At 38.0% G+C, this 13516-nt stretch overlaps 1 protein-coding gene and 1 long non-coding RNA gene across 16 annotated transcripts in view; one reads left to right on the top strand and one right to left on the bottom strand.

Annotated features, from left to right (window-relative positions):
- Dlg2 (discs large MAGUK scaffold protein 2) overlaps nucleotides 1–13516 on the bottom strand; it is a 1918473-nt gene that overhangs the window by 1116571 nt on the left and 788386 nt on the right. The window lies entirely within an intron of this gene.
- Nucleotides 1998–9210, top strand: LOC150053580 (uncharacterized). Its single transcript, XR_016538163.1, has 3 exons — nucleotides 1998–2052; nucleotides 8573–8843; nucleotides 9182–9210. It is a non-coding gene; the product is annotated as an uncharacterized LOC150053580 (long non-coding RNA).

Raw genomic sequence — 13516 nt, forward strand, 5'->3', positions numbered from 1 at the left:
TTGACCACCTTTGAGGTTATACTGAAAAAGAAAGACTTCTTAAAACCAATGAAGCAGGCACACATAAAGGATGCCAATTGTTCTTGGAAGGTAGCAATTAACAATATGTCCACAGGTAAGCAGAAGCAAGCTGCTTCTAGAGAAATTCTTTGGACCTTAATTCTTTGGTGTTTACTTGATATCTTTGTCAGGCCCAGGCAGGGGGCCAGAATAACTTGAGCAGACTTCTCATCATCTAGAAGACAGGCACAGCATGAACCACTTCCATGTTGCAAGTCTGAGAGAAACAACTCAAGTTCTGTGCTACAGAATACAAAAAGCTCTAGTCTGAAAATGAATAGCTTGGATGGTCAGGTTTGGTAAAAAATGAGATTTAGATTTTCAAAGTGGCAGATTTACTAAAATTCATCAGACTTTCACTGCATGCATATATGCTAAGCACTGGGCGAGGTTGTAGGATGCAAAATATTATCTGACAAACACACAACGAGAGGACATCCTTTGTTCACACATTAACAGTACAAGATGCCACTCAGACACATTATTTGTCACTAAAAGGCTCATAGAATGACTGTGTGTGATCTATACATAGAGTTATTGAGAGAATGAGACAGATAAATATCAAACTCTGTACACAGTTATAAATGTTAGATATGTTTGACTCATTATAATTACTAATATACACACACATACATATATAATCTAATAGTAACACGTAAGATAAATGTATTGGTCTATAAACATCTTGTAAGTACTAATGTCTACCAAAGCAAAAAGAAAGGATTACTGTCCTGAATAACAGTTTGTCTATAGTTATAATCATTACTCTCCTAATCAATATTTCTCATGAAACAAGTGATAATGCATAGTTTGCCATAATTTCTTCAATGAAATAAATAATAGCAAAGATGAGCATTGATCCAATCCAGAGCTCATCAGACCACAGTTACCCTTTATGCAAGCATTTGCTACAAATCAATTGGGAAGAAATGTTTTTTAAATTGAATTTTTATGGTTAAAAAAAAGTGGTTCGGGTCCAGATGTGGTGGCTCACACCTGTAATCCTAGCTACTTAGGAGACTGAGATCTGAGAATCACCAGCCTGGACACTAAAGTCTGTGAGACTCTTATCTCCAATGAACCACCAGAAAACAGGAAGTGGCACTGTGATTCAAGGGGTAGGGAAGTAGCCTTGAATTGAAGAACTATAGGACAGGGACCAGACCCAGAATTCAAGACTCACAACTGACTAAAAAAACCCACAAAAACACAAAAAACCAAAACTGGTTCTATAGAAAGGAGAAACAGTTGGAGATGAATTCAATTTATCTATTAACATTTTTGTCTTTTAAAAATTCATGCCAGTACTGGAGATTGAAGTCAACACTTACACAACAGTCTCAGCTTTTTCACTCAAAGCCGGCATTCTACCACTTCAGCTCAAGTTCCATTTCCAGCTCTTTGGTGGTTAACTGAAGACTTTCAAGGATTTTCCTGCCTGGGCTAGCTTTGAACCATTAACCCATTGATCTTAATTTCCTGAGAAGCTAGGATTGTAGGTGTGAGCCATTGGTACCCAGCCTATTTGCCTATTTCTGTATTCTTCACTTCAAATAATTATTGTATCATCACTCCCTAAGGAATATAAAAAAGACATTAAATTATTATCTACAGAAGAACGAAATATGTCCTCAGCAAATATTCTTACATGACTTGCAGATGATGAGAGCTGAGATAGCTAACTCATCTTTAGAATAGCTAGTAAAAATACGAACTAGATTGACATGATCTTACTGCTTGCTGCCTTTTTGTGTCTTTTGCTACCTATCTACTTTTTCCTGTTTGAATCTTTGGACTAGACATCCTTGAGAAAAGAGGCCACTTAGAATGATATGCATGTCAAAATGACAGGGGACCTTATAGGTTATACTTTACTCTGTTCACTCCATAGAGAACAATACAAGATGTTCTGTTCTGTTACCTTGGTTACCAGTGGGCTGTTTGTCAGGAGTACAAAGGACACATATGTTTTGGATTGTGTGTGTGGCATAGGTAAGTGAAGTCAGATAAAATCCAGCACTAACACACACCCAAGTAGGTGAAATTTTATGAAAAATTGAAACTGAAAGTCAAGATTCCAGTTTCTTTGCTTTCTTTTTATTTGATTCATTTTTCTCTAATTGTCTCATTTTTTTCTATTTCTGCATCACTTCTGGGTAATTATCATTTCCTATAAATGCTTGTTTTCTCCTAAGCAACAAAATTAGTTAAAATGTAAATTTGTATGAAAAGACACATAATTTTCTTCACTATGTCCTCCAGTATTTCAGACACAGAACTTAAAAATGCAATCTTTATTAAAGTTTTGCATTTGGGTCATTTTTGTTTTCATGTACATGTTTTGTTCTTTCTTTTCTCTCTGAATCTTAAGTAATGTCACATACTCAAAGTTCTACCCACCTATTAGCTCTTGAGTTTGACCTTGAAAGATCCTAATGGAAGGAAATTTCTGCTAATTGCTTGGTAACCATTCTTTATGGAGTGTCACAATGAACAAATCCCACTTTCAAAAGAGGTTGTAAGACACTATCAAGATGAATTGAGATGCTTGACAGAAAACAGTCATTTTTTATAATGGGGCCTCCTTAACACCCCACAGGCCCATACCCCATGAGGTAGCTATTAGCAGTGGAGGAGAATGGCAGTTGGATAGTGTGGTAAGATTTTTTTTTGTGTCATTAAGCAAGGAAACTCCAGTGTTTGGATTCAGTGTGTTGATGAATTAAGCACTATTCCACAAAGCCATTCACAGTGGCTGTGATTTGTTGAGTTAGTCAGTGTTTTGTATTATATTTTTAAGCAAGGAAATGAAACTGCTGGATTTTCAAGGAGAAAGAAAATATATTTTTGTGTGTAATTCTTTCAGAGGTTCACTGCCTATTAGAACAGGCCTGCAGCTCAACAGTGAGGCAAACAAACATTGCTTTGGTGTTGGGGTTCCTCTGAGACAGCCTGAAACATGGCCCTAAAGGCATCGTCTAGGGCTTGTAACCTTGTTTCTAAAGCTTCCAGAGAAAATCACAGAGACATTTCAATCCTGAAAACTCACGAGGAGCTCATGCATCTGCTTAGAATTACTAGTAGGTTCTCCCTTTTTTACTTTACTTTAGAACCCTTTGCCCTTCTGATTTGTCCTACGTGCTGCGTGTATCACAGTAGCCTGTTTTTCAAAATGAATATATCCTTTAAACTGAAAACTCCCTCTCATTCTTTCCCACTTCCACAGTAATCCCATTTTTAAGTATTTGTGAAATGGTAACTCCTCTGCAGAACACTCTAATAAAAACAATAAAATCACGCTATATATTTATATATGTATATAACTATTCTATATTTAAACTTTTCTTTGCATAGCTGCATTTGACTTACCTTATCACTCACAAATGCCAAACACTTGCCCATCATCTCCCTAACTCTACAGAAAACCACCTATGTAAAGATCACCATTTGACTTTCAACTTTCCAAGAGACAAATGATTTTCTTAATCTTTTGTTGTATTAAAGGTGAGAGTTCTGGCCTGAGACACAATGCTTCAGTTGTTAAATTGTAACTGTCACTGAAAACACAATGGATATTTTCATTACTGAATTAAGACCAACATTTGGATTGCCAAGGCTCAAAAAACTTAGGCTTTCTAGAATGGTCCTCTAATGAAAAGAATGGAGACAGAGCAGGGAAATCTTAGTTTTCTTTGATGAGGTAACTGAGACAAACAGGCATCAAGAAACTTCCCAATATCCTAAACCAGGATCCTGGAGCCAGGATCCTGCCTGCATAACCACTTTAAGCAAATTATTCACAGCATTCTAGTTTATTTGTTTTATGCCAGTACTGAGGCTTGAACTTAGAGTCTCATTTGTCTTTTTTGACTTAAGACTGGTGTTCTTCCACCTGAGCCACACCTCCATTTCTGGCCTCTTGGTGGTTAATTGGATAGAATCTCACAAACATTTCTGGCTGGTTTTCAACAACAGTCCTCAAATTTCAACTTCCTGAGCAGCTGCTGAGTTTACAAGCTCGAGCCTGCTGTGTTATCTTTTCCCTTGAAATGCCTCCAGAGGCTCTCCTGATGAACAAAAATCCACCTCACTGTTTAACAGCAGTATATTGTTTTACAGCTACTTTTTGTCATGGTTGGATACAATATACTTAAGCAGACCCAAGTAGATGGACACTGAGTGGCTTCTAGTTTTACTATAAGGGGAAAAATGTTGCAATAAAATCCTCCTGTATGGGCCGGGAGTTTGGCCTAGTGGTAGAGTGCTTGCCTAGCATGCACGAAGACCGGGGTTCGATTCCTCGGTGTCACATACATAGAATAAAGCTGGAAGTGGTGCTGAGGCTCAAGTGGTAGAGCTCTAGCCTTGAGAAAGTCCAAGGACAGTGCTCAGGCCCTGAGCTCAAGCCCAGAACTGGCAAAAAAAAAAATCCTCCTATATAATTTTGTTCCCTTGCTGAGATACATTTCCATGATAAAGTCCTATAAATGGAATTACAGTGTGAAAGAGTGTATGCTTTTTGAAAAGTGATGGGTAAAATAAAAACCCTTCGAAAGAGCAGGTATTTGTATGGATGTTAACTGCATCTTACCAGACCTTCCTGACCTGCTCTTTCTCAATATCTTCATTTCATGAACCCATTTACTTTCCAGTTGATTCTCTTTGTAGCTGCTGATTCTCACTCCTTTTCCTAGCATTCCTTTTCTTCACTGTCCTCTTATATTTCGGGATCCCCAGAACACAATACTTTTGCCTTGATATGTTGATTTTTTTCAATCAATTGTTCAACTATAATTTTATGTGCTAATGTTAGGCATTAGACATAATAATAAACCTAATTTACATACCTATTGTTTTTGCTAGTCTTGGGCTTGAGCTCAGGGCCTGAGCATTGTCTTTGGACTTTCTCAAGGCTAGAGCTCTACCACTTGGGCTTTAGCTTTTTTCTATGTATGTGGTACAGAGGAATCTAACCCAGGTCTTCGAGAATGCTAGGCAAGCATTCTATCACTAGTCCAAACTCCGGCCATACCTATCTTTTTTTACTTTTGTCTGGGATTGTCTTGGCTTTTGGATATAATAATTGGGTAGAGTACAGTGAGGAAGTGGGTAGAGGCCTTAAATGCTTCTTGCCTGGTAGAGTTTCTTAGAAAAGGCATATTTTTTTGTCCATTGTGGGGCTTTCTGAACTCTGGGACTGAGTGCTGTCCCTGAGCTCTTGAGCCCAAGGCTAGCACACCACCACTTAGAGGCACAATGCCACTTCTGGTATTCTGATGCTTAACTGGAGATAAGAGTCTCAAGGAATTTCATGTCTGGGCTGTATTTGAACTATGATCCTTGGATCTCAGCCTCCTGAGTAGTTAGTATTACAGGCAAGAGCCACAAGCGCCCAGCTTTGAAATGGCGTTTTTGTGTCCAAATCACTAGAGAAGCTCTTCAGCCCTGGGTTCCTTACAACATGCTTGTAGTGGAGATTCTACCTCAATGTTTTATTCATAGAGCATCATGTGTAGAATCCTGGACAGGTCTCAGTAGGATATAAACTGAAGTCCTGTCAAGTTAGCAGAATATTATACAACATCTGCAAGTCAACAAGTAAACTGAGGATCTTTTCTCCTGAGGATTCTGAAGCTTCTCCTCCACTGTTCTCATTGGCAGTTCATCAATAGAACATCACCACCAGAGCCCTTGATGGGAAGTTTTCTGTGGCCTTCACCTCATCTCACATCAAGCTAAACCTCCAAGACTAGCCAATTTATCCCACTCACCTCAGTCGTAATGAACTCTAAGATCAGCAACTATGGAGTAGTTTTACATATACATTATTGAAGAAGAATTCTTTAAGAATTTATTTGTGAGGTACAGAACCTTTGCCAAGTCAATTAACCTGTTCAGTCCATAGATCTCCTAGTTTGCTGATAATAAAATCGTGTCTGTTTCACAGTCACTATATAACAAAATAAATCTGGCCCACATCTACCATTTCATAAGTCCTACCAACTGTATCATTTCATTGCCGAAGTGATTGTTTTGAACTATCCTATATTAGTTTACTTGTTTCTCTCTCTACTGCCTTATGAATTCAGGGTCAGAGCCTAAATCTTCTATTTGAACTTAGCACAAAGGAAATTTTTGTTGGATCCAATACAATCTCAATTCTTCACTTCATCCTGTTAAATTTATGGAGAGCCTTGGTATTCTCACGAGTCTCCAGCTCCAGAACGCTTCCTAAATCTTTTCCTCTCCAATGTCTATCATCAACAGACTACTTGTCTCCTTCCTGAATGTAGCTTGGGAAAAGCCCAAAGTTTGCCCAATCTTGATTAATCATTTTGGCAAGAACATTTCTGAATAGCTGTTTTATTCAATTGAAATTCCTTTTGTGCTATGTAGATAAAGAATCTATAATTTTCTTTCCCAACTCAACATATAAAGATTAAAATTCCGGCCAGTAATGTATTTGTGCTATAAGAAAAGCTGTGATCTGCTCTGTGAATTAAATCTATTATTGTTAGATTTACAGGAAAACTTAGCCTATTCGATTCCTTCCAACATCAACGCCTTTTATCTTACAAAAGTAGAAACATGAGCAAAATATGGACTTATGATCCAGAATTACTAGTCATACAACACTTGAGGACAAAAACATGTGTTGATTCAACACAGTTTAAATGTTGAGCAGACCACTTGGGTTTCTAAGGGGAAGAGAAAACCAAATATCACTAATAATCTTCAATATACTTTGAGACAAGACTTGATATGTTTTGTTTTCTAATTTGTTTGCTTTTTTCTGATCATAGGGCTTGAACTCAGCCTGGGCTCTGTCCCTGAGCTCTTCAGCTCAAGGCTACTGCCCTACCCCTGAGCCACAGCCCCACTTTTCATTTTCTAGTCATTAATTGGAGATAAGAGTCTCATGTTTAGCATCTGGGCTGGCTTTCAACACTGCTGATCCTCAGATCTCAGCCTCCTGAGTAGCTGGGATTACAGGTGTGAGCCACCTTGCCTGGCTTTGAGTGTTTTAATAGAGAACAAAGCCAAGAATAAAAGTGAAAAGGTCACTGTGTGTACCTCTTAACCATAAATACCATATCCTAGAGAAGAATATTTAGAGGAAAGAGCACAAATTCTAGAAACAAAAGTAACCAGAGATGGCATCAAGCTCTGACTCCAGAAGGAATGGGTGTGACTCTGTCACCCCATGACCTTGAGCAACAATAATTTCTTCAAACCAGTTTCACCTCAACTATAAACTTTATAGCTTTGATGTATGTGAATATCTTTCTAAATACCATAAAACTATGCAAATGTTACTATTAAATTCTCAGAGGGCCTTTTCACTCACCATGCAAATACTTTGACAGTGCTCAAAGGATGGCATTCTGCCAGTTCATTTCCATTCATGAAAAGAATCAACATTCCTATAGAATATTGATCTGAGCCTCAGAGTAGAAAGCAAGACTAATTTATTCATGACTTAGTACAGACAAAAAAAAAGACTTGTTACCTCAGGTCAATTTACACCATGTACAAGAAAGGCAAAGAGAATACCTGACAGTATAAACAACAGAACTCATGCTAGTACACAGCCTCTTCATGGGAAGAAAAATATACTTTGACAAAAAGATTTGTAATTCCACATGGTCTACATTGACAGGTTGTAAACATGGTACATTCAGTTCCAAATCATTCATCAGATCCCACGAAACTTCTCCATGTGTACTACCCATCTAATCTTCCTAAAGTACTTGGAAATATTACTAACATTAGTTCAATTCTCTGCAAAGGCATCTATTCAACCAATTCAAACCAAAAAAGGGAACAAAAATCATATCACCAAAGAGGACTGCTTGCTCAAAATACCAAATAGTATACATAAAAAATGTGGGTCGGCAAAATAGTACAAAATACTGGAAGTTCAGGGAAGTAGAACAATTTCATAATACTAAAAGGACAGCTAACGTAGGAAAATAGGGAAGGGAAATAGAGTGAAAGTTAAGACTAGTGTAAGAGAGGAAGCCGGGGAAGAGACTGGCTAAATATCAGAGAGAAAGAACCTTGTTCTCATGATTAGAGACATGAAAAGTCTCTGGACTTGAATGTTTCCCATTTGTTAAATTGTGAAGCAGTTTGGTTGAATTTTAAAGTATAATGGAACTAGTAAGAACTGAATTCAAAGCAAGATAACCTTAGGGGGAAAATGAGTAAAGTAGGAGGCCCTTCCTATCTTCAACTCTTCAGTTAAAACAACATTTCTCCCTTAAAATATCTCTAGAGGGAAAGGGCAAAATGCATTAAAATACATGGAACGGAAGGTAGGTAACGGAAGCATTTACATAATCCCCTATCTACAAAATGTGTCTGTCTATTGTACCAAGATCAGGCCACACTAATGCTTTTGCTTAAAATAATTTACACTTATTGAGCACCATTTCTATGCTCGATTTGTCTTTACCTCTAATCTTAGTAAATATCTTAAAAATAATATATTATTGTTCTCATTTTATAGACACCAATACTGAGGGCCAGGGAGAATGCATGTCTTTCCAAGCACCAACAATGAGACAAAGCTAAAGCAGATATTACATGACTGACTTCAATGTAGTAGTCCCTCTCTCAGGGTGATTGTAGTCATCATTATTGCCATCATCGTCATCATCATCATCATCATCATCATCATCATCATCATCATGATCAACAACAACAATAACCAACCTGTTTTAACCTCAAGGCAAAGAATTAATATGAAGAAGTCAACTTAATGAGATCAACTTTAATATGTATGTAATAAGCAGTGGTTTTGATGAATTGCTAGAAAAAAAATACTGTATAGAGCCACAAAAAGCTCAAAGATGGCACTAAACGGGTTCTCTGGCACTGTAACATTTTTGCTATGAAATCAACTATCTGGTATCCATCTGGATATTGAACAATCTGCTAAGCATTTGTAGGTGATTAGGCCATGAGTATAAAATCCTCATGAATGGGATCCATATACATTTTTTGCTAGTCTGGGTGCTTGAACTCAGGGCCTGTGGGCTGTCTTTGGGCTTTCTCAAGGCTAGATCTCTACCACTTGAGCCACAGCACCATTTCTGGCTTTCTTCTATGTATATAGTACCGAGGAATGGAATTTGGGTCTTCGAGCATGCTAAGGAAGCAGTCTACCACTAGGCCAAACTCCAGCTCTCTTATACTTTTCAAGACACTCCTAGAAATATCTCTAATCCTAGTCATCATATGACATCCTGGGAAGATGGCAGTGTTTTATGAACCAGTAAGCAGGCCTTCACCAGACATCAACATGGTAGTATCCTAATCTTTGCTTTGCCTACTTCAGAATGATAAGAAATAAACTGCTAGTGTTTATAAACTACTCAGGTCAGGTGTTCTGTTACTGAATTTTGACTGGACTAAGATAAAAAGAATAAATTTTTTATTGTAACTTTTGTCACTCACAGGAAAATTAACTTTTAATTAAAACTAATACCAAGTCAAGACAAATAGCTTCAAATCAGTTGTGTATCTTCAGGGAGAGATTTTGTCTTTATCATTTTTTTTTGAAGTTGTCCCCGAATCTTATCTGTAAAGTATGAACTCTGTAAGCTTTGCCTGCTGGGTTTCCAGTCTATTGAGACATATGTCTTTCCAAGACCCCTTTTATTTTAACTAAGTCTTGCCTGAAATGCCACCTTCCCAACCTCTTCACTATGGATCATCTTTTCGATGCAATACCTCTTAATGCATGCTGGATAGGTAGATAGTTTCTCTGCTAAAAGCTTTTCAGGGCTTGGCAGCACTTTTGTGGTTACACATAGAAGGAACACATAGCTTCTACACAGATTTCACAGACACCAGGAATGAAATATATGGACTATGAAGATTTTGAAGGCACATAGTCAATGGAGCCCACCCTCCATTCTGATACCATTCAGAAGTTTACAGAGTTCCCAGGGCCATCTCAGTAATTCACTACATATATTTATAGATGTCACAGTTATATTTACATATAAAATTTGTATTGAGGCCTCATGATATATTAGCCATATGACTGACATTTAGTTTTTAGCCCTTCTGGATACAGAATTGGTAACATATGGTAAGTTACATTGTGAGACTCAAAAATGGTCAAATCTCCAGCCAAACTAAGGCATTCATCTCAGGTATAATATTCTAAGGACCTAGAGATCAACTCTCAAGAACTGAGGAAAATGGATCAGATTAAAATTTAACTACAGTGCTCTTCTAAGCCACATATACTAGATTCAAAGTTAACAACTATATTTCACCAGGTACCCTGATGCTCCATTTGCTCTGGTAAAACATCCATTGTGCTATGGTGGTCTGCATCTGTTTCCCCACAGTGGATCTTTCTAATCTCCAGATGCCATTGGGAGAGGTCTAATACCTCTCTTAAAAGCACACATACAGAAGCAGCACAATGGGCAGACCACTCTGACCCAGAGTAGAATGCTAAGACATGAGGCAGGATGACAGAACATTCATTTTTTTAAGACCTAAAGAAAATATTTCTTATTTTGAACTAAAATGTGATGGAACACACTGTAAGAGAAAGAAAAATCTACATCCCACACTACCCTTTTCATTTACGCTATTCTCATAAAAGCCATATTCATCAGCAGTATTGAATATGAAGAGAGATAAAAATATACACATTGACCCAAGCAATGGAAAGTACACCAAAGACGCAGATCTCAATCTGCCAGCAAGGGCAAGGTGACTGAGCAGGCTTGTTTCTTTCTGTTACTTCCTGGATTTGTGATTTAAGTGAAATTGGGGCCACAAACTGTTTCACCGCATGTTATAAATAAACTATTTGACCTGCTCGTTGTCTCAAATTAACTTTCCGTTGTATGTCTCTATGAAGAATGTGTTGTAGATAGTGTGGGAATGGAATGAGCTAATTTAATCCCAGTAGGGATGATTCATGAACGTTAAGTTGGAAATACATCCTAAGGTCTACAAATGGATCATAAAATAAATCTGTGTGACTTTGTTACCTCATTACACTCTCTACCTCACTGTGGGTGGAAATTAATACCAGCCCAGAGCGTTAATTTTAGTTAAGTTCCTGCATGTAGTCATGGTAGTAACAGTAGTAGTTGTGTGTGTGTGTGTGTGTGTGTGTGTGTGTGTGCATACATGCATGCAGGTGCCCTTGGCAGTTGAATCAGGGCCTCACTGCTGACCTTCCATTTTTTGTGCTCAAGTCTAGCACTCTACCACTAGAGCCATAGCTCGACTCCTGGCTTCTTGATAGTTAATTGGAAATGAGACTGTCATGGGTTCACGGGCCTGAGTTGGCTTTGACCATCAATCATCATATTTCAGCTGGCTGAGTGAAAGACAAGTATGAACTACCAGCACCTGACACAATATACTTATATTTGAAGTCATGGTATAAAGATGCTATGAGATGGTGTATTGGCTTGAGGGCTCTTTAATAATAAGGAACAGTTTTATTCTTTGAGGACATCAAAAGCAATTATCTTGTAGAATGAAGAGGAAGTTACAAAGCCATAAGTAGGGTAGTATAATTCAGCTGACAGAGGGGAAAATTAAAAACCAGGAGTCCTGAAGTTATATCTCTTATTCAAACTGCATGTGACCATTGGGACTCATTCATCCTCTATCATTAAACTTTTTTACAGCCAAAATTGAAATATAACTATCACTCATGTCACCAAGGATTATACATACAATATGATGTAAAATGTGTCTTAAAACTACACACTGTCATAAAAATGCAAATTACTATTATGTATACTTTTAAGTGAGAATGTATTACCATTTTATAATTCTTTTGAGGGCAAGACCTCAATACAAATTACAAATAAGGCAGAAACCAGGAGCTGATGGCTTGTGCCTATACAGTTAGCTACTAAGGAGTCTGAGATCTGAGAATCACTGTTCAAAGCTAGCTGGGGCAAGAAAGTTCATCAGGCTCATATTTCTACAAAAAGCCCGTAGTAGAGCTGTGGCTCAAGTGATAGAATGTTAGCCTTGAATGAATAAGCTAATGGACACCCTGATTTGAAGCCCCTATAAGTAATATGCACACAAAATTAAAGCAAAGTCCTTCTCTGGGAGGTCTTCAAAGTTGAATATATTTTTCTGCACAGTTATGTGTGTGTATGTGTGTGTGTGTGTGTGTGTGTGTGTATGTGGTAAAGGGAGGAATGGTTAGGGCAAGAGATACAGATAAATAAGGAAGAGGAAAGAAGGGAAAGAAGGATAGAAGGAGATAGAGAAAACTAGAGTAAGCACTATTGTTTTTGTCAGTCCCCAGGCTTGAACTCAGGTCCTGGGCACTGTCCTTGAGCTTTCTCAAGGCTAGCACTCTACCACTTGAGTCACAGCACCACTTCTGGCTTTTTCTATGTATGTAGTACCGAGGAATTGAACCTGGGTCTTTGTGCATGCTAGGCAAGTCCTCTACCACTAGGCCATGCTCCTGGCTCTGTAGCACAATTCTATTTTTAAAAAATAATACTTGATTTTTTTATAGAAGGGTTACATTATATTCACCAGATAGAAAGTGCATTACTTCACAAATATTGATACCCCTTCTCATGTTTTTGTCCCCATTTCAATTCCCCTACCCCTCCCCTCATCTTGTCATAGCACAATTCTTGAAGGTACTATATGTATATCTATTGATCAGAATATGTAAATCCAGAAAAAACTTGTATCAAGTTTCCTGCTGAAGAAGACAGAGAGAAAGTGAGTATATTCAGATAACTCACCTCCTAGCCTGTGTAGTTTAGTGCTTTAACTGTTTTCCGTATATATTTCCTCTACTTTAGAAAGGGAAAGCTTGGGATATGGCACCACAAATGGAATATTTGTCATGTGAAAACATGGAAACAGATGATCAGCACTTCACAGAGTGCCACCTCACCTGTCTAACCACTCATTCACATATCAGATAACCAGTCCTTTGAGTACAGATCTCTGTAAAGCTACTATATATATATATATATATATATATGTATGTATACAGTCACTTATGAGAAAATATAATTTCGGAAGCCAGATCCACCTCTACAATGATTCTACATTCTGTCTGTCCAGACCTGTTCTATTTACTTAGCTACTTACACTTGAACCCCGGGTCTCTGTTCTGTGGCTCTATTCTATGACAAGGGGATGGAAACATTAGACGGTGGGTGCGGGTTGAGGAATCAGATCACTGAGGATGTGTCCTTGGAGATTTCATCTTACCCTGTCTCCTTCCTGTATTTCCTTCCTTACTGTCAGCCATGACAGGAGGAGTACAGCTTCTCTTCTACATACTCCAACCACCATGATATTGTACCTAAGCTTGCAGACTGAAGGACCCACCGACTGACCTTTTGGAAATGATGAGCGAAATAAATGCTTCTTTCGACTCAGTTGTTCGTGTTGGGTATTTTGTGGCAGTCACTAAGCC

Source organism: Megascapheus bottae, chromosome 16 (assembly GCF_031878675.1).
Source record: "Megascapheus bottae isolate mThoBot1 chromosome 16, mThoBot2.hap1, whole genome shotgun sequence".
Classification (NCBI taxonomy): Eukaryota; Metazoa; Chordata; class Mammalia; order Rodentia; family Geomyidae; genus Megascapheus; species Megascapheus bottae.